The 10,484-nt window shown below is 41.6% G+C and overlaps 1 non-coding gene across 1 annotated transcript; it reads right to left on the bottom strand.

Moving 5' to 3' along the window:
* Positions 1–302: 302 nt before the first annotated feature.
* Positions 303–374, bottom strand: TRNAG-GCC (transfer RNA glycine (anticodon GCC)). Its single transcript has one exon. It is a non-coding gene; the product is annotated as a tRNA-Gly (tRNA).
* Between the last annotated feature and the right edge of the window lie 10,110 nt (positions 375–10,484).

Here is a 10,484-nt window from a genome sequence, read left to right as displayed (position 1 = left end):
TAGCCGAGGAACTTGAGGCCGACATACAGAGTGCGGTCCCAGAGTTCAAGACGCTGTCTAAAACTCGTGTCGATCATAGAAAAGCATTTCTTTAAAAATGAAACAAACCTCATTCTCTTGTTCCCTCCCGAAAAAACAGCAGATCTAGATGCGAGATGATCCCGAACCTATTTCATAACCACCATCCATCACCAATCACATTCCACATCCCACTTCAATTTCATTGCCTCTCTCTAACTCTAAAACTTATGCACTCTACTCGCCGCCTACTCCACTCCTTACCACTAAACGACGAAGCCAGGAGCGGAAGGAGGGACTTGAACCCTCAACCTCAGCCTTGGCAAGGCTATGCTCTACCATTAAGCTATTTCCGCCAGCTACGGTAGTGGCGAAGCACTACTGAGCAATTCACGTATCACTTGATACGGACGACTTCTGTTTTTCCGCCGGACCACACTCTTGACCTCCGATCGAGCTACGAGCACGAGTAGGTAGGTGGCTAGGGGGGGCCGGGAAGGGGGACCTTTCTTTTTGCTTCGCGCTAGATGAGATGATGATTAGTAGGTCAGGTCCCGTGTGTGTGCTCTTTATCACAATCCTAAAGAGGCGGGCTGGCTTTTCAATCAATCTCCGGCCGCTCAGTGCCGCTATTGGTGCGAGTTGTAAGGGGTATTGGTCTCCAGTCGAGAAAAAGCTTCATCTCATTCTTGTAACGGGAGTGAGTGCACCGCAAGACCAGACAAGTTGCTCTCTCGCCTTGCAGCAGCGGAATCCGTCTTTTAAGTTAAGTCATTTCATAAGACGGCTCTTCTTATTCTACGATAATCAAATTCTTCTACAATAATTCCACGAATCTGCTCGGAACCGGTCGATTCCTGAGCCATTCGTTCTCCCCTCTCGGTTGGCCTTTGCCAGCCACTAGAGCAAGTAAGAAAACCTAGAGTTCATTCACTTAAAGAACCGCAGATTTTGACCGGATTGTACACCTTTGTGTCTGGCTATGTATATGAATGTGCATAAAGAAAGGACGGGACATCTCTCTCCTTTTTCCTTTTTTTGTTTTTGGGGAGAAGAGAGAGGAAAGAAGCTACAGCGGCACCTCACGAACTTCTTACTGGGGCAGCACCATCCTATAGGCATTTGCGAGTGTTTGGATGCACTTGTTTTGTTCATATTCTTGGGCAGTTAAGAGAGAAATTGTCCTCAAGGCAAGCACTTGTGTCTTTTTTGGATATGCTCAGTCCGAATATAGATAGATGCTATGACGTGAAATCCAAGAGACTCGATGTATCCTTGAATGTTCTCTTTAATGAGGTCACCTCATATTTTCCTTTTCTTAATTAAGAAGCCCTGGAGGAGAATGGTGATGGAGATGTATTATGGCCTTCTCCTGTTCATCAACTCGAACTTCATTCTTCTGCAGTTGATGTTATGGATCAGCCTCACTCTTCAGGCCAGCAGCTTTACCCAGCATCTTCCGCCGATTGTCAGCCTGTTCAGCTGACCTTAGAGGCTTCCAGTCACCCGGAACAGCATGTTTCTTCTCGGCGGCGATTACAGTCTGTTTCCCAAAGTCAGACTACTCTAGAAGATCCGCAGTCTAGCCCAGTTGCTTTCCTTCCAGTCGCTTCCTTAGATTAGATTCTGGATCCTTCTCTCAGGTTCGTTGATCTTCTCAAGTTTCTTATCCCGTTGAAGGATTTTTTTCTTATTTTATGAATCGTTTTCTCTAAAACATCGAGCTTACCTCATGTCAGTTCAATCTTCTCATGAACCTGAATTCTTTGCTGAAGAAAGACTATGCAAGAAAAAAAGAAGAAAACTTAGTCTCATTGCCTGCAGGGAAACAAGCCATTGGCTGCAAGTGAATTTACAAGATCAAGCATAAAACAGATAGCTCAGTAGAAAGATACAAAGCTAGATTAGTAGCTAAAGGATTCCTTCAAGAATATTGAGTCGAACCCCTTTAGAGATAGAAGAAACATTTGCCCCGGGTTGCTAAAATGACCACCATTCGTGGCATTCTTGCCTTGGCTGCAATCAAACAAAAAGTTGCCTTCAACTTGACGTGAAGAATGCCTTTCAACAACATAAGGGAAGGGAGGCAATGAAATTGTTTCTATTCAGCCTCCTCCAACTCCAGGCTTCTCTTCTCCTAGGAATCTTCACTTAGTATGCAAGCTCAAGAAAGCGATTTACGTTACGACCTCCGACAAGCTAAAGCAGGCACCAAGAGCTTGGTTTTAAAGGTACTTCAGCATGTATAAAAGCAAAAATAGGAGTAGAGGAAGGAGCCGGTTTTCAAAGAAGTCAATCGGATCATTCAATGTTTATAAGGAGGTCGAAGCCAGAGGCTCCCTTCTTCTGGTTTATGTGGATGACATTGCTTTCTCTAGTAATGAATGACTTAGCTTCGATAAATGAGCTTAAGAAAACATTAAGAACCCAGATAAATTTAGAAAACTCAAAGTCTTTTCTGGAGATTGAAGTGATGAGGTCGCAAAGAGGTTTGGAACCCAATGCAAGTATGCAATAGATTTCTTGTCAAAAGCTGGTCTTTCTGCATGCAAACTGGAACAAGATCTAAAAATTCCCTTAACGGGAGAGCTATTGGATGGCCTATCTACTTACAGGAAACTTGTTGGGAGCCTTTTCTACTTGACTAATTATCGCTGACATTGTTTACACTTACAACATAGGGGGAAGTGATCAGCCGATTTTTATGGACAAGCCGAGATCATCTCACTTAGAAGCTGCTTTTCGGATTCTGCGATCTATCAAAACCTCGCCCGGAAGAGGTTGATTCTTGCCTATTCTTCACCTGTCTTCTTACTCTTATATTGATTTCATTAAGGCAGTAGATTATTTTGACTGGATTTCGAACATCGTCCTCGTGCCCAAGAAGGATGGACGTGTTCGCGTATGCATCGATTTTTGAAATATCAAAAAAGCATGTTCCCAAAGAGGATTTTTCTTGCTATCGCACATTGATTTGCTCGTGGATAAGACTATTGTGAAATTCCGCCTACTATACTTTTACTAGTACTACGATTTTACGACGATTCGAAATTCTCGTCCTCGGATTCCTCGAGGTAAAGTTTGTTTTGTAACAGGTAAGCCCGTCTTACGGAGCTCGGCCTGCTTTCGCATTAACTCACTATTTGGTGATTTGGTTCATAGCAGCCTAAGGAGTTCTTTTTACACGCTACGCTATCCTCGATGACGATATCGTCATCGGAGATGAGCGGATGGCTGAGCGTTATCGCGAGCTAATGTCGTAACTGGAATGTCCAAATTTCGTTAGAAAAAGAGTTAGTATCGTCAGTTGGTGCTTTGGAGTTTGCTAAGCGGTTCTTCGTACGCGGAGTGACTAAGGACTTGAGTCCTGTCTCCTGCTGGTGGTAGTCAAGTCTCTCTCCTGTCTTGTGCACGAATGGGATTATATGAATATATAAAGAAGATATAGGTCTTTGGATACCCTAATGTGAACTCCTTTTCTTCCTACTAGGAGTTCAGTGTGCCAATTGCATTCGAATCTAGATCGACTCCCAAAAAATGTTCTCCACCCTATGAAATCCTATTGGCCCTATCCCCTATTTGAGTAAGGCTGAAAGCATCAGCACGCACGAAAGCAGAAGGAATCCAGACGCCGGCCAGAAAGATGAAAAGTGGAAGAATCCGTGCGTGGAAACAAATGGGGAAAGTCGAAAGCGGATCAGGAAGCCCCCGCCCGCTATGCTCTTTATCAACAACGCATTCATTACATTCATTCATTGAATAATCAAGCGAAGGCGGCGTATTGAAAGAGCTCCTGCCAGATCGCTACACAAGCCATCGCTCTACACCGAAACAGAGAGGAGCTGCTTATTCTACTTATAACAAAAATGGACTACTACTCTTCATTAAGAATAAGAACGCTACGCAAAGCTTTCAACATTCGCTATGCTACGCGGCTCTATTCATTCCATCATTCAATACACACGGAGAAAAGGAGGAAACACTCTTTCCACTACCCGGCTGCTCTATGTATTAGCACTAAAGACGTCGGTAGTCTCAAATCCGTCTCTATTTCCACTCTTTATTGGCTCGTTTCGTAAGAATAGAGTAGTAAAAGTAATTGCGTCTATCGTTGAAGGCAGCCAAGAGTCACTCAGGGCTTTATTCAGCTCGTTATAGTCCATTAGAGTGTTTGAAATCCTTGAATCCGTACTCTGTACGGAGCAGTAGGCTGGAGTTATAGTCCGTATCCGTACTACTTGCCTGGAGTAAGAAAAAGTGTTTTATCTATTTTTAGCCAGTCACTGGTAGTGCTAGTGTTCTTTATGGTTCGCAATACAATATTGATTTAGTTTTGTTTCTTTCCGTTCTTTATAGTCCATTACTGGGTCTAAGGCTAATCTTTCTTGTCCGGTAAGCAAGTAAGGGAGCCTCTTGCTTCGTCCCTTCGTCTTACCACAGCTGTGATATAATCTGTCTATACCTTACTCGGTTCAGTCAGATTATTCAGTAAGATATGGTTTGATGTTTGAGGCTTCGCTTCACTGTTAGCTAGGTGCAGGTCTTTCCCCCTCGATCTAGCAATCTTGGACAATTGTTTTGATGAACTGTCATTAAACTAAAAAAGAAAGAAGAGAAAGAACTGGGAGTTGGCGCCTGGTTGCTTGCTTACCAAGCCATCCCGGCAAGTTCCTCCAGTTCGATTATTATTCTTGACTTGACTTATTATTATAAAAACTACTCACTATCCAAATGAAAGACGATCGATTATCTACCCAAGAAGATAGAAAGTCCCACATACGAGAAAAGGTCACAAATAGAGTTGAACCAAGTAACATTGCAAAGGCATAATGATAGTAGGGTCGGGATATCCCCGCCCTCCGAACCGGACGTGAAGGTCTCCCCTCATCCGGCTCTCTGCAGGAAAACCTCCACTCACTGCTTCCTCTAATATCCTCCCTTTACCATATCATGGGGGTTTACAGGAGATCCCAGAGGCTCGCTCGAAAAGGATTCTATACTATACCTTTTGACTTAACTCTACTCTAGTAGTCACTAGACTCACTATAATAGTCCGTCCGGCTGATCTTGCTGAAATCATTACTCTTTATTCTCCCGTGCTCTAGCAATTACGCTCTCTAGACCACTACCATGTAGGTAGGGACAATCAATCCGTAGTGACGGGAATGACGGAATGAATGGGGATCTCTATCAATATAAAAAGAAAGAAAGAATATATAATTAGTTACACTACCTTTCTCTCACTCAATAGATCTATCTGGTCTGATACGGTACAGTACAATACGAGACGATAGAATGCAATGGGATGGATGGTAGAAGGCTGCCTGCGCTCAAAAGCGATAATTCACTTGTCCCCTTGTCCATAGGGACCTCGTGGCATACAACCGAAACGACTCCCGCCAGATAGCCGCCCCTTTCTTTCTTTCAGAACCTCGTGGACGGAAGAAAAAAGGGGAAGTTTTAAAACAGGGCACAGAAGGCTCGCGAAGTAGACAGCTCAGCCCCCTAACCTTGATATTATATTAGTAAAGGGGACTCTATCATGATCTTACGAATTTAAAGATCTCAATATGGAAGAACGAGTTCTTTTTCTGGCCCCTCTCTCTAAAAGGGGTAAGCACTTCACTCGCTAGGGAATGAAATTGATTCACTTGCATTCTTGCTAGCACTACAAAAAGCTCCGGTCTTAACGCCCCTACTACTGCTGTGCAGCCTTTCCTCGGGTTCGTAGAGTCGGGTTTCCCGTTTACCCACAACGGAGGAGCTATTGATGAGATACTGCTTGTTGCCGGACTCCATTTCGACCGTATGTTTTTCCCAAGCTTCCCTGGATTGAAGATGAAGGGTCTCTAGAGTTTGGCAGTCATGCATGGCCTTGTCCCCGATCATTATAGCTTAGTGGATGAGGTGCTTATTTTCTTTTCTAAGATCCCTCGCCTAATATTCAATGATCATGTAGCAACCAAGAAGCTGTAACCATGACAAACGAACACCAGTCAGTAGACGAGTGAAATTTTTTGAAAATACTACAAGTAAAAAATTGAAAACAACCAACGACTTACCTCAGCTGCAAGTTGAGACATGTAGCTAACATTCCCAGAAAATGCACCCATTAAGCCCTTGATGTAGGACTCGGGATAACACTTAAAAAGCTTATGCTTGAGCCGCTTATGTTCGATCTTCGTCATCTTGGCGAAGGCGGTAGAGGATTGCCCTTATATGAAAATACGGAAGAGTCAGTTCTCTTGACGGTGATGAATAATAATAGGTTGTTGGACGGACCCATTGGACGTCCACGAAGCTGCAGTGTTCTGACTACATTTGCGTAAACGACTCACCCAAAGTTAGGGAAGCAAATCTATAAGAGGGTGGCATTTGAGCCAACAGTTGAACGACCGATCAACTAAAGGCCGATCCACCTTTAGCAGTCGCGTCCGACTGAACTTTTGTCTCATCAACCGCTTCAGGATGGTTCTCAGGATGATCAACTGCGTTCGACTGATTGACAAGTAAAGGGGTGGAGGCTAGGCTCACCTCTCCCAAAAGCGGAACAATGGTAGACAAGTTTTCCACCTTCAAAGGCTTACCCACCGAAAGAGGGTTAGACTCTTCTCCCGTCCCTGGCTAAAGGCAGTGGCCTTGGGAGTGGACGATCGACTGCTCTTATGTTGGGTTGTAAAGCCTTTGGATTTTTTAGGTAGGGGTTAATCCCAAACAACTATTGGCCACTTCTTGGAAGCGGTTGGTTTTCCAACCAACGTCTTGGACGTTGGGGTATTCTTCTGCAAAAAAGGCACAAGTTAGAATGACGCTCATCCAAAGAAAATGAAGAAAATTTAGAAATAATAGATACACTCTGCTTGCTAAAGAAAGCCGGCCAGATTATAACATAATGGGGGTGTTTGGCAATTAGAGTTTCAGACCACTTTTAGTCTAAAAGGGGTGTTTGGTAAAAGAGCGTTTTGGAATAAAAAATTCTCAAAATAAAAAAGCTCCTAACAGGAGCTTTTTCTGTAGAGGATTAAGTAAAAGAATATTCAATGACTTGTTTACCTCTGATAATAATACTACACATATGTATTAAAATGTCTATAAATGTCATATCAAACAAACAAATGACAATAAACTTTTAGCAATCAATTAATTGTTACCAAACACATTTATTAAAAAAAGTAGTCAAATCAGCAGTCAAATCTGTTGAAAAAAAAGTTAAAACTTTAACAACAAACTATAAACTCTTAACTCTATTTGCCAAACAGGGCCAATATCCTAAACGAAGACCAACTCACAACGGGTACTCGTCTAGAAGTATTTTAGGATCTGGACGAAGACTATTCGCACAAGGAGATCGGCCAAGTACAACCATCTTCCTTTTACATTGAATCCTCGTCCAGAGACTAGAAGAACCTCAGGATCTGGTGAAGACCATTTGCAGAAGGAGACCAACCAGATACAACCACCTTCCTTTTATAATGGATCCTCGTCCAAAGACAAGAAGAACTTCAGATTCCGGACGAAGACCATTTGCAGAGGGTACGTAACCGGCCACGTCTAGCCGCTTTCCTTCGAGGAAGGACTTTTGCCCAATATTCTCATTGACTGGGAGCGTCGAGATTAAGACGTTCTCCTTCTATGAAGGACTGTCATCTGAACCAAGACAAACGTCTATACTGCTTAGAAGGATGGCTAAGGCCAGTCCCCTTCCTTCTAGGATGGACCCACGTCCAGACTCGATAGAATGGACGACAAAAAAGAATAATTTAGACGAACTAAAGTATCAGCCCTTTCCAAAAGGCATGACTTGCTGAATTCTTTCCAGAGATTTTCAGTGAATTTAGACATGCTGGTGTCTCCCGTCCAAGATCTTTTAAGAGTTGCGTTGGCTGTGTCTGCAAAGAAAAAACAGAAGGGTTAGTAAGACATATACGTTGGACGACACATTTCAATTAGAGTTTTTTTGGTGCTATACCTCTGTAAAACATTTCCTTAATTTATCACCAGGGTACTTCTAGAGTATATCTGTTACTATATGCCGATGACATTATATTGACAGCCTCATTTACTGCTCTTCACAAGTCTTTTTTTTGCTCTTCTTAGTGCAGAATTTGCTATGAAAGACTTGAGGCCATTGAGCTATTGTTTGGGTATTGTCATTACCCGACATGATGGTGGTATATGCTTTTGTCTGAGAAAAAGTATGCTGAAATCATTGAATGAGCAGGCACGTCTTCTTGTAAGCCATCTCTTCTCATGTTGATACTAAACCCAAGCTCTTTGGTGATTCTAGCCCTCAGCCATATAAAGAACAAATACAAATATTTTTTAACAAGCAAGTTCAATAATCAATTTAAGATCCGTGCAAATCAACGATCCTAGATGGAGGTACAATTTCTGAAGGTAAATCAAAGTAACAATCTTTATTTGTTTTCTTTACTATTTTCTTAAAGTAATTAGTAAACATTATCTTTATGATGTAGATTGTTAAAATATTGCTTCGACTGTAAGTATTGTATATTATACTAACTTCTTGTAGTATTTTTATTTATTTTAACAATATTAGTCAGACTACAATATTTATCACCTTTTATATTATTGGTCATCAAGAGCTAAAAAAATGTTTTGACAATTAAATCAAATTAACATGAACAACCAGTTAGGAACCCAGTAATATCATAGTTAAATTGCCACTAAAAAAATAGTCTTTTACGTGTTTATGAAACAACCTAGACTAATCGTTCTTAGGGTGCTCAAAATCATTATGTGGTTATTCTTTTGAATAAAACTGGCTATGAATTGATACATAGTAGATGACATCAATGGATGAACGTGGTTCATGATTGTGTTCGTTCTTCAGCCCCAAACTTAATTTTTGGTTCATGACCATTATGAAGTTATGACGGAGAAATCTACATTGGATAATGTTAAGGTATTAACCCACATTTGAGCTTGTCCCATATTGAAGAAATAGAGAGAGGATGACTAACATACAAGCTTAATTGGCTACTCCTCCTATTGCCAATCGGTTTAGTATAGAACCTCATATGAGATTATGTGTGGTTACTCTCTCCATAGGTGTAGGACTGTGTGTGAAGGCCCAATTAGGCATTTATCATGGTAAATAGAGTCCCTCCACTTAGGGTTTATTTTTTCCTCTGTTTCCTCTGTGATCTCGTGCAGTTGTCCAGACGTGCTCTTGGACGATTTTTTTCCTTTTCCAGTGTGTTTCTCCTATAGTGTTTCCATAGTTGTGTTTCCAGTGTGTATATTATCATCATGACTGGCAAAGATAAAATTTCACTAACTTTTATTATGTATGAACCTTTTACTCCCTATTATCTTCATCCATCAGAAGGTACAAGGACTGTGATCAACCCTATCTTGTTGAATAGGCACAATTATGATGAGGGGGTGCACTCTATTCGTAACAATCTACGTGTTAAAAATAAATTGGGGTTTGCCGATGGAACCATTACCAAGCCGGTTGCAAAATCCTCTGACTATGATCAATAGGGTATTGTTAACTCCATGCTTGTGGCTTGGATTTTCAACAAAACACCCTTGATGCCTTCATATGAAAGACCGTACCTTTTCCCTATAATGTCAAAAAGTGTTGTGGGACGATCTCCGTGATCGTTATTCTCTTCGCAATGGTTCGCATATTTATGAATTGAGCACCATGATTGCTTATTGCAAACAGCGTGGGCGTTTAGTTAGTGAGTATTATGGTGACTTACAAAATCTTTGGGATGAATTGGCTACTGCCATCAAATTGCCCGGCGTGTACCTGTCTCTTCCACTGATACAACACTCTTCTTGTGAATGAAAAATTACATTAATTTTTCATGGTTCTGGATCCAAAAATTATTACTGCTTGTAGTCTCACCACATGCCTAATGTAAGTCTTAGCAAGTTGCTTCTTCTTCCATGTCTCCTTAATGGATATAAATACATCGGATATGGTCAATCTATCTACAATAACCCAAATAGTGTCATTTCCACTCCTTGTCTTAGGTAAGGCAGTCAAAAAGTCCATAGAAATAGAATCTCACTTCCATCCCGGAACCTCTAAGGATTGAACCTTCCCCATGGGTCTCTTATGATCTATCTTCACCTTCTGACAGGTTAGGCACTTAGACACATACTCAGCTACCTTTCACTTCATATTTGGCCACCAATAGATAACCTTAAGGTCTTTATACAATTTATCACCCCCAAGGTGCAAAGAATATGAAGTATTATGCCCCTCATCCATAAGGCGTCTCTTAAGGTCATTACACTTCTGTGGTACACACCACCTCCCTTTAAACCTTAGACTCCCATCATCATGAATCTTAAAGTCAGCTTCCTTACCTTGTGTTGAACTTATTACTGCTTGATCCCCTTCCTTCTCTTTCTTATGTGCAGGGAAAGGTACTTTCTGCCGAGAGACAACACCAATATGTTACTGATGCTCAAGACTCTCATCT

The sequence above is a fragment of the Beta vulgaris genome, chromosome 2 (assembly GCF_026745355.1).
Source record: "Beta vulgaris subsp. vulgaris cultivar EL10 chromosome 2, EL10.2, whole genome shotgun sequence".
Classification (NCBI taxonomy): domain Eukaryota; kingdom Viridiplantae; phylum Streptophyta; class Magnoliopsida; order Caryophyllales; family Amaranthaceae; genus Beta; species Beta vulgaris.
The sequence above is the reverse complement of the archived record's forward strand: the minus strand, read 5'-3'. Positions and strand labels throughout refer to the sequence as shown.